This window comes from Nicotiana tomentosiformis, chromosome 7 (assembly GCF_000390325.3).
Source record: "Nicotiana tomentosiformis chromosome 7, ASM39032v3, whole genome shotgun sequence".
NCBI classification, from domain to species: domain Eukaryota; kingdom Viridiplantae; phylum Streptophyta; class Magnoliopsida; order Solanales; family Solanaceae; genus Nicotiana; species Nicotiana tomentosiformis.
In genome coordinates this window covers 9,946,301-9,958,062 of record NC_090818.1, presented here as the reverse complement: position 1 = coordinate 9,958,062, position 11,762 = coordinate 9,946,301, and the positions used below count along the sequence as shown (strand labels likewise).

At 41.8% G+C, this 11,762-nt stretch overlaps 1 long non-coding RNA gene across 1 annotated transcript; it reads right to left on the bottom strand.

Moving 5' to 3' along the window:
• Window positions 1-7,283: 7,283 nt before the first annotated feature.
• Window positions 7,284-8,782, bottom strand: LOC138895097 (uncharacterized). Its single transcript, XR_011409291.1, has 2 exons — window positions 7,726-8,782; window positions 7,284-7,578 (listed from the first exon to the last, which is right to left on the bottom strand). It is a non-coding gene; the product is annotated as an uncharacterized lncRNA (long non-coding RNA).
• Between the last annotated feature and the right edge of the window lie 2,980 nt (window positions 8,783-11,762).

The following is an 11,762-nucleotide window of genomic DNA, read 5'->3' as shown; positions in this document are numbered from 1 at the left end:
AAAAGGAAAGAAGATCACATCGACCACTTGAGAGATGCCTTCGGCATACTCAGGCAATACGACATGAAACTAAACCCCGAAAAATGTGCATTCGGCATGGCCTCAGGAAAATACTTGGGTTTCCTAGTGTCACAGCAAGGTATCGAGGTCAATCTTGATCAAATCAAGGCCATCGAAGGGATACCAGAGCGCTTGACCACCAAAAATTAGGTCCAGAGGTTGACTGGTCGTATCACCTCCCTTTCGAGGTTCATTTCGCGATCCTCCGATAGATTCCATAAGTTCTTTGATGTACTCAAAAAGGAGAACGGCCTCTAATGGACCCCTGAATGCGTCCATGCCCTAAAGGAGTTAAATGTGTACTTGTCATCGCCACCGTTGCTTTCAAAACTAGAACCGGGACAAACCCTCCTCATCTATCTCGCCGTGTCCGAAGTAGCCGTGAGCGCGGTCCTGGTCCAAGAAAATAAAGTAAGCAATCCACAATCTATTAGATTAGCAAAACACTAGTCGACGCCGAGACAGGATACCCCCATCTCGAAAAACTAGCTCTGGCCTTAGTCGTAGCTTCACGAAAGTTTAGACCATATTTCCAATGCCACCACATCTCGGTCGTCACGACTTTCCCCTTAAGAAGCATTTTGCATAAACCCAAGCTATTGGGCAGGTTGGCCAAATGGGCCATCGAACTAAGTGAGCATGATATTACATATCGGCCGTGAACGGCGATAAAGTCACAGGTCCTCGCAGACTTCGTCGCCGACTTTAGTGCAAAAATAATGCCCGAAGTCGAAAAAGAAGTCGTCCACGCTTCTCCCCAAACACAAGACCTCTGGGTCCTGTACACTGATAGCGCGTCTAACACTCCAGGGTCTGAGCTGGGACTCGTACTTGAAGTTCCAACAGAAGAAGTGATTTGCCAATTCATAAGATACCCGAACATGACTAACAACGAGGCCGATTATGAGACTGTAATTGCAGGACTAAGACTAGCACTCAAATACAGGGCGAAGCGGCTAAAACTGTGCAACGATTCCCAACTCGTGGTCAACCAAGTCACATGGACTTTCCAAATCAAGGAGCAAAGGTTACAAAAGTACTAGACCAAAATCTGCAAGCTGCTACCCGAGTTCGACGAATATCAACTCGACCATATCCCTCGAGCACAGAATACCAAGGCGGACGGCCTCGCCAAATTAGCCGCAACCACTAAAACATTACAACCGAAAAAAGAAATATAGTCCACCTCCTCAACTCATCAATAGATCAAATCGAGGCAAGAACCATAAACCTAACTTGGGACTGGCGCAATCGTATTGTTACATATTTACAGGATGGCGTACTCCCCGATGATAAAAAAGAGGCCAAGAAACTGCGAATGCAAGCAGCCAGATATAGCATCATTCATAACGACATGTACAAGAGGACGTATGGCAGCCCTATGGCGAAATGGTTGGGCCCAAATCAGACGCGGCGTGTCCTTGAAGAAGTACACGAAGGACACTATGGAGCTCACTCTGGCAATCGAGCTTTGGTCAAATGCCTCATACAGGTAGGGTATTACTGGCCCACCACGAAAAAGGAGGCCGCGAATTTCGAGAAAAAATGTGAGCAATGCCAAAAATATGCCCCAATGATCCACCAAGAAGACGAACACCTACACTCAGTGACTTCCCCTTGGCCGCTAATCAAATGGGGAATGGACATCGTGCGCCCTATGCCGGCAGGATGCGGTAACGTACGATTTCTTTTGGTTTTAGCTGAATATTTCTCTAAATGGGTAGAAGCAGGAGCATTCGCCCAAATACGCGAACAGGAAGTGATCGCCTTCATATGGAAAAACATCATATGCCATTTCGGTCTCCTCAAAGAGAACAATTGTGACAACGGACCCCAGTTTTCGGGAAAAAAAGGTCGCTGAGCTTTTTGAAAAATGGCACATCAAAAGAATACTCTCAATGCCATACCACCCCACAGGCAACAGGCAAGCGAAATCCTCTAACAAGTCGATATTGAACATCATGAAGAAAAAACTCGTGGACGCCAAAGGACTGTGGCTGGAAGTATTACCAGAAGTACTCTGGGCCTAACAAATAACCCCAAAGACGAGCATAGGAGAAACGCCATGCTCGTTAGTCTATGGGACTGATGCGGTAATACCGGTCGAGCTCGGAGAGCCCAACCAAATATACTCTCGCAAAAGCAGACCGCAGAACGACGACAATAGAATGCAGGAGCCCGACGAAGTCGAGAAATGAAGAGATATGGCCTAGGTGAGAATGGTTGCCCAAAAGCAACAAGCAGAACGCTATTATAAAAAAAAAGGAAAAGATCAGATTACTCAAAGTCGGGGACTACGTGCTCAAAGCCAAAACACAAGCAAGCAAAGACCCGCGAGAAGGCAAACTAGGAACAAACTGGGACGACCCATACAAAATTACGGCAACAGTACACAAAGGGTCATTCCAACTAGAAACAATTGAAGGAAAGCGACTACCAAACAACTGGAATATTACACACCTCAAGTACTTCAACTTTTAAAAAATGGTGTCCCCAAAATCGTACTTTTTTTTCCCTCACTTGAGTTTTGTCCCAATTGGGTTTTTTTGAGGAGGTTTTTAACCAGGCGATGAAGGGGACACTTCAGGATTGAAGTACGTACAGACGAAGGTACTGGACGACTAGTTTATTGCTCGACCTCTCAATACTTTTCCATGTCGACCAATGAAGGGACTAAACAGACTAGGACTGAAATGCCAACCAACGCTCGGAAAATATGTAAATTTCTCCAATTGCATGAACAAAGTACAAATATATGAAGATTATTTATATTCTCCCTAAGCAAAGGTTGTATTCGACCTCGTTCGAATTAATACCTTATCGGCCCTCGGCCATAACTAAGTATAGGTTACATTTGACCTTATTTGAATTAACACCTAATCGGCCCTCGGCCATAACTATGTATAAGTTATATTCGACCTCGTTCGAATCAACACCTAATCGGCCTTCAGCCATAACTAAGTATAGGTTACATTCGACCTCGTTCAAATCAACACCTAATCAGCCCTCGGCCATAAATAAACATATGATATGTTCGACCTCATTCGAACTAATGTCCACTGGCCCCCGGCCATGGTCAAACCTAAGTTTGTTTCGACCTCGTTCGACCCCACTCGAGCTAAATTACTACGACCAAGAAAACCAAGGCAACCGAGCAACAAAATCAAAAAGCATACAAACCCAAACAGAAGAGAAAAGGATCGAGTACAAATAACGAAACTGGTATTTCATACTTAGAATATATTTTACAAAGGTTCGAGAAGACGCCCACCAAAAAGTGCACAAGTCTGTGGTAACACAAAAGAAGGAAAAGAAAAGCTATTAATCGTCGTCTGGCCCAGCCGCACCATCGTCCTGGTCGCCTAGACCATTGTCATCCGCCCCTTCACCGTCACCATAGCCATCTGGATACTCATCTTCATACCAGGTGTCCTCTTCAATCCGATCTGCACCCGCATCCTCCTCGTCATTACCGACCTCCGATGTAGCAGGATCGTAGCCACATGCGACCCGAGCTCCATGCGCCTTAACACAAGCATCCTCGAGGACGGCTTCCGAAACGGTTCCCACCTTCATCAAATATCTGAGTATATCCATCTAGTCCTCGACGTGAATCCACTCCTCGTATAAATCTCGAGGAATATCAGGGAAGTTAGAAACATGGGAAGAGGATGGTCGAGCCAATAATTGCGCCTTCTCGGCCTCCAGAGCAGTGACCCGATCACAAAGGCCAGAAGCCTATTTCTCCAATTCTCCAATTCTCCAATCTGTTCATCAAGTCGCTCCTCTTTAGCTCTGGCCGTCTCCAAGGCACTCTCTCGCTCGGGGCGGAGAACGCGAATGATGATCTCCAAAGCCTCCATCTTCCTCATAGCCCCCGACCAAGCTAACTCTGCCTTCTCAAGATTCGCTACCTTCTCAACAACCTTGCCCCTTAAAGCATCTGCTCTGAATTCACACTCCTCGAGCTCGGCGCGAAACGATAGCACCTGGGCTTGGAGATGTCCACACTAGGTTTCGGCCACTCTACTAACCTCCAGTTCCTACTATTGGTCCCTTAGCGCCCCCTTAAGAACACTGCATTTCTCGATGACCTTCACCAGCTCGTGACCTTTTTCCTTCAGCTCGTCTCTGAGAGCTCAGAAGTTGCCGCCTTCGCCAAACTGCCTACAAATCTCGCGATACTTACTGCGCTACTCCCGGTATTTTCTCTCCATCTTCAGAAAATAGCCTTACGCCTCTCCTCTCTTCGGGCGCTCTCAATTTCCAAAATCACAGTCTGAAAGAAAGAGAAGAAAAATGAAGAGTAAGAACGAAACGAACTTTGAACTCGACAAACGAAAATGAGAGGGATCGAAAAGCTTACCCTAAGAGCGAGGCCGGCTATGCTCCTAGATAAGGTAGCATCCTTCAGCTTTTTGAGGGTTTTACCCTCCACATCAGAACAAAGGGGACCAAAAGAAGGGACCACGTCCTCCGTGTTGACCAAAAAATCTCGATCCATGGGGATCGCAATGGTCTGCGTTAACCCCTCCAACCTTACTTCGAGTCGGGTAAATCCCTCCCCTATCGACCTTACCTCATCGGCATCCACATTAGAGCCTATCTCGTAACCATCCTCGGCTATGCACTTTCCTTTTATGTCAGTCATCAAAGAAGGACCTTCGGTCAGTCGCGAGGCCGATGACTCATCCCGCCGCAAGTTATCAGGGACTCTGGCTGATACCCCTTCAGCTTCTATCATGATTTCGTGAAGAGACATACCTTCTACGGCTTTAGTCGATGGCGGAACCACGGGCGATAACTCGGCGTCATCTTCAAGTTCTATGGTCGTCGTTTCTCGGATGACAAAATTGCCCATCACCAAATCCACCGCCCGGACAACCCCTTCGCTGACGTCCCCTGATCTCCTCTTACAGGGAACCAAATTACCACCACTCGGCGACGATTCTGTTTCCTCGTCCTCGTCCACTAGATGAAGCAAAGGAGAAGTCGGAAACTCCGTTGTCGATGTATCTGTGGGGGCAGAAGAAGACGGTACGGAAGCAGCAATAGGTATGGTCGACGAACGAGTAGGCCTGGCCGCAGTAGAAGAACAAACAAAGGCAGATGACCAAGCAGGCCTAGCTGCGGTCACAGTAGGAACAAACTCCAAAGAAGAAACGGCCTTCCTCTTGCGAAGCGCAGGAGGAGGAGGAGCCCTCGGTCTTCTCGAAGACCCTCGAACTGAAAAAGAATTAAGTTTCATCACCACCAATAATGAACTATGGCCCGAACCTCTTCAGAAAGCCCGACCACTCGCGAATCCCCACCGTGTGAGGCAGAATCCGGCCAACCCAGTCAGAAATGTCCCCGACCCAAGGAGGAGGAGCGACTTTGGCTGTAAAAGGAAGAGAATATGTTAGAATCTACGACTAGAAATAGACAAATCAAATACCTTTCACAAAAGACGGGTACTTACGAGTGCGATTCTAGGATTCAGGAAGCCATCCAAGTTGGCTACCACATCCTCGATTCTGACGAAGAAGTAGTTGAGCCAGAACTGACGATTCACTTTATCGTCCATCTTCACCACCAAGTATTTACTTCCTTGGTGGCGAAGATGTAACATCGTCCCCCTATAAAATCTAGGGGCGAAGAGATGCATCAGATGGCAGAGTGTAACCTCGACTCCGGCCAACTCGACAAATTTTGAGAGCATCCTAATAAGCTTGTAAATGTACGTAGAGATTTGGGCCGGGTAGACACCGTAATAGCAGCAAAATTCCTCTGCCAACGGGAGAAGGGGGAAAGTATAGCCGACCTGGAAAGGATACGCGTAAAACGCGTAATAACCGGGGCGGTGGATTTGCACAATGCCGCGCCCTGATGGGATCAGCTCGATGTGGGCAGGGATATTGAATTTTGCCCTAAGTTCGGCCAGATCGGCCTCTCCCATTGCTGAGTCCGAGATTTCAAGCTCAGCATCGGGCGCCTTCGAGAAATCAGACCTAACTTTCTCACTACGAGGGATTATTTTCTCCACCGTAGGATAATTCTTTTCCTCAATAGCGACAGAGACCCTATCAACATGAGGGGGTATAAGCACCGCTAAAGAAAAAAGATTAGTTGCCATACCAGAAACAGAGAACACATTAGTCATATTGATTAAGGAAAGATGTTCAAGCAAGGAAATGTTAGAAGCAACGAGAATCACTAAAATCAGCAAGAAAGTTCAAACAGTGGAGGAAGAAGAAAATACAGGGTGTTTTGTATGCAAGAGGTTTCGCAAAGGTTGAAACATTGCCCACACACCCCTATTTATAAAAATTCAGGCATCGAAACCAAGGATTTAATCCATCATTACCTGGCACTGTAACCGAAGCGACAGATTCAATCATAAGGCGCGCGCGAAACGAAGAATCGTATCGGGAAATCGTGCCATAATGACGCATATTGCCATGACGTCATTTTGATTTGTGGGACTTATGACCAGAATTTGCGGCTTACAAAGGGACACGCTGCCAACTCGCCCCTATCATCACGGCTCGTTCATACCGTCTAAATGCTTCAATCACGTTACACAATATCCGCTCATCGAGCCCGCCTGAGTCCGACCTCAATAAGCAGAGGGACTAACTGTATAGGTTAAAATCCGCCCTAAAATATTTAGGGTAATGCAGCATTAAGAAAAAAATCAGTCGAGGTCGGCCAGGGAACAACGAGGTTCGTGGTAAAGATGGCAATAATGGCTGAGGTCGAGCATCGTTGACAGAACAACAATGACTAGTTTTTGAAATAGGATATTAAAGAGAATATTCACTATTCTCTGTACTTGTACTATTAGGGTTTGTTAGATACATGTCTCAAATAAATAGGAAAGGGGGAGGAAAAAGGGGGCATGTAATATTCACTTGATAAGAATACTTTTCAGAAGAAGATTCTCTCTCTTATAAAGATACAAAGACTACTTTTTTATCAAGATTCTTACCCATATTATTTCACACATTTACACCAGATCCGAGAATAGTCCGAACAAATCTTGAATTTATCTGTCATTCATCATTGTCAGGAGGAGTATTCGTCCAATTCATCCTTTATTGGGTGAATCATTTCTCTTATTTACTTAAATATCATTTATGGCTATTTATTGCTAGTTACATCTCCATTATTGCTCATTCTTTATGAATGTTTTGTGCTTATCATTGTCAACACTTCATTTGATCTGTTCCATCTCACGCACGTTTTCAAGACTTGCATCTAGAGTTATTATCATTAACTAGATTTAACCCGTTATTACATAAATTTAATAGTTTAGCCAAAAGTTATACTTTTTGGTCAAACAAATGGGAGGAAGAAAAATGAATCACCCAACAGCCGTAAAAAGAAAATCGAACTGTGCAAAACAGAGTAAGGAAGAGGATGAGCTGACAAACAGTGAGTCCAACTGCGTTGGCAGCCACGTTGACAAACAGTGAGTCCAACTGCATTGACAACTTGTCGCTCTTTGAAGATACATATCCAGCACTAACTCCAACCCTATGAGAATGAACTCAACACAAATTATATAGCTTTAATTTCAAACCTAAAAGGAAAAACAAAGAGGGAACGACAGAGATCTACTAACACAGACACAAGGGAAGATTGAAGAATTGCACACCACGTGTTTGACAAAACAAAGCATACCTCAACACCTGATCATAGACGCGGAAAATATCCTATTACAAATGGTCATCTTCTCCCGTGGTGTGAAGAGTTATAGTGGAAGCAACTTGACTTGAATACAATTCGAATAGAACTCTCGAATATAAAAAAAAACGTAGGAACAAAATCAACAGCCCACAATACGCAGCTTTAATTCCAATCTTAGGGAAAAAACAAAGGGGAATAGAGAGATCCATACCTAGAAGAATCTAAAGAGAGGCAGAGAGGAGAGAAAGAGAGAGAACACGGGGTGAGATGAGAAACTGAAGACCGTCCTGGCGCTTACGTGTTGAAGAAATGGGATGTACACGAGAACAACTTTAAGCCACTTAGAGGGTAGATTTCCGAAAATAACCTCGAAGCAAGGATGCAAAATTACAAAAATAAGCCCGAAGCAGGACGAAGAAGAGCACCTCAACTCCCGGAACTAAATAGGTAGAATATAATTCCTCCGTTTCAATTTATGTGAACCCATTTGACTAGGTATGGAGTTTAAGAAAAGATAAAATACTTTTGAACTTGTGGTGTAAAATGAGGCACATATAATTTGTGTGGTTATAAATCATCTCATAAAGATAAACTATTTCCAAATAAGGAAAGAGGTCATTTTTTTTTGTACGGATTAAAAAGGAAATAAGTTCACATAAATTAAAACGAATGGAGTAGTAATTTCTGACTCGTTCCCTATTTTTTTAACAAAAAAACTTTACATTAAAGTCGACAGAGTGCAATTGCAGAGAAATTTCATGCACTAGTTGAAAGTTGAACTTTTCAGTTTGCAATTCCGTACAAGGAAATTAAGCTGACTCTACATTAGCCTAAAACTGGCAAGTAATATCAATATAAAACAGATAAGAAAAGAGGGTCTGATTTCAGAAACCATTATCAGTCTTTTATGAAATTATTGTTATTGACGTTGACGGACTGATATATTCATATATACGTGACTTCGGCTTGGTTTTGCAACTTTCCACGTTTTCATATTTAGCTGTCAGATTTTTCGGGTACTTAAAATTAGTTGTTTATTGCACGACTAAAAGTCTAAGTTCCGTTTGGCTATAGATTTTATTTTTATTTTCTTAAATATTTTTTGAAAATATGATCAATGTTTTGATAAAAAAAATTTGAAATATTTTCAAGTTCTCCAAAACTGGTTTAGGGTAGTTTTTGGGTGAAATTTTTTCTTCTACTCACAAAACTTCAATTATTTTCTTCAAATAAAATACATGTCCAAATACAATTTTAACTTTCAAAAATTATTTTTCAACATAACTTCAAAACTATTTTTTTAAGTTTCGTCCAAACACTAGCTAAATGTTTGTTAGCTTCTCGCCAAATAACTAAAAAATAAAAGTAAGCTCTTTCTAACCGTCACACACGTATACAAATTATATTATGCTTTTTGTCTTCTTCTTGCTTTATTTTATTTTATTTATTATGCATGTTTGGTCCTCTTAATTTGGATGCGTAGGATCTATTCTTTGCCCTTTCTTTCACATCTCGTAATACTAGTGTCCGTCATTGAGTGGGTGACTACATATAGTCGTATTTTTGGTGGGAATATGTCAACTACCAATGGTGGAGAGGAAATGTTTAAAGATTGTCTACGAGAGCAAGTCAAGTACCATAAATGGGAAAAAGAAAGATAGTAAGGGTACGCCCGGTTCATTAAGCTCCCGCTATGTGTGGGATCAGGGGAAGATCATGACGACAAGGGTCTATTATACGCAGTCTTACCCTACATTTCTGCAAGAGGTTATTTTCACGACTTGAACCCGTGACCTCCGGGTCACATGAAGCAACTGTACTAATTATGCCAAGGCTCCCTCTCAAAGAAAATTATTATACTGAAGATGACGAGCCTATAGCTAGACAATATTTTCTTCTTAACTTAAAAGGCAATCCGATGTACGAAACATTCCATATTTACGCAAGGTTAGAACCAGAGTTGCACCCGAAAGGATATGATGTAGGTAACCTACCCTAACCTAAGCGTTAGTAGCCGATTCTACCGCTCAAACACGTGATCAATAGATCATATAAAAATAACTTTACCGTTACTACTCAATGCTCCCCCTTCTTCTTCCGAACTCCTTTTTTCCCTTATAGAAGAGTAGAAGACCACTAGCATGTGTTTTTGGTCAGGTTACATTTGAAAGGAAGACAAAAAAATTACAATTATTTGATGCATGTAATTCAAAGGAATTAACCCTCAAGAAGGTATTAAGCAAAAGAAAAACAATTAGCACAAGGGAAGGCTTAATAAATGCTTACTCAGAGGTAGAACTAGGATTTCAAACTTATGGGTTCGGAATTGTAATCGTTTTAAGTTACTGAGTTCTAAATTAATAATTTATATATATTCAATAGATTTTTAAGACAAATATAGGATTTGAACCAAAGCTACTGGATTCGGCCAAATCCGCTCCCGACACTTTAGCTCCGCCCCTGCTTATCATCAGATTTCAATAAGGAGTTCCACTAATTTTAACAACTTATTTAGCATAGGGCATATCAAAACTCTTGGCGTAAGCTCAAAAAAGGAAAAGAGAGAAGAATATATTTACACTATATATATATATATATATATATATATATATATATATATATATATATATATATATATGGAACCTTGGAGCAACGGTAAAATTGTTTCCTTGTGAACTATAAGCCACGGGTACGAGACGGGCAAGTAGCTACTAATGCTTGTATTAGGGTAAGTTATCTGCATCACACCTCTTAGAATACAGCCCTTTCATGGACCCTAAGAAAATATAAGATGCTTTGTGCACCATACTACCTTTTAATGTATATACGTTTGATCCTAATACAAAATCATGACATACGTAGCAAGCAAATACGGGAAATTGTAGTAATTTTTGCAAATAGCATTGACTTTACTTGCATGGATTTCCCACAAATAAAAGGCAAATAAACCAAAAAAGAGAATTAAAAATAAACAACAACAACAACAACAAATTAATTAAATGGGCTAAGACAGAATGATCTAGCTAGAGACTACTAGTCAGTATTTTATTTCTCACATGTTTAAGATGGTTACACTGCCACGCATAATTAGATCATCAAACTAAAGTTTTTATTTATATTTTCTCCCAAATAGGATGAAATTGAACTTTAATTTGCACAACATCATAGCGAAGTAAACTGATCACTGTTTTGATTTTTTTGCAACAATGACAAATATTATTTCATTCACTGTAAAACTGGAAATTCACATCACATCCTAGCAACAATGATTTTTTTGCAACAATGTCACATGGACCGGGTCTAGGGTGAAACTCGGTAGTTGCTACTCATACACATACCTAGCAACCTGCAAACAGCAAAGCACCAAATTCCATCGACCGCGTATTGATTGGTGCAACCCTACCCCAAGCTAATGACCGAGTCTTACATTCACTGTCGACGCGGATTCAAAATTAAAATTTGACGGGTTCAATTTTACACTGAATTAATTATACTGTTAAAATTTTAGGTCCAGATCTAATATGAAAAAATACTTAGAGTGTGGACCAATGTGCTCAACTACATGAACATTGGGATTGTCAACATCCTAACACCAATGACACTAGAGCCAACTAAATATGTATCCTCAATGTCCTTGGTTGACTCAGTATCTCTTCTACAACATCGACATCTTCAATTTTTAGCTGGTTAGAGTGTTGGTGTTCTACTTTGGACCCTTCTGTTGGCACCTCAATTTCTGTCTTTAATACACACAGCTCTTGGATACTATCCATAGTATTAACATGTTGAGCATTAAAAGTTTCAACTAGTTGACTCACTTGATCTTTCAAGTTGCGAATAGTTGCATCTTGCCTTTGTATCCGCAATTGTGTCTCATTATTTGTTTTTACAATGCACCTTAGCATATCCTTGATCTCTTTCAGGTTATCATCCCCGGGTTCTTTGTTCATGTTAACCTCACAAAAAAAAAGTAGAACCATCATAGTAAGGGGTTGGGGGAGGATAAGAAATAAAATAACAACCATGAAAGT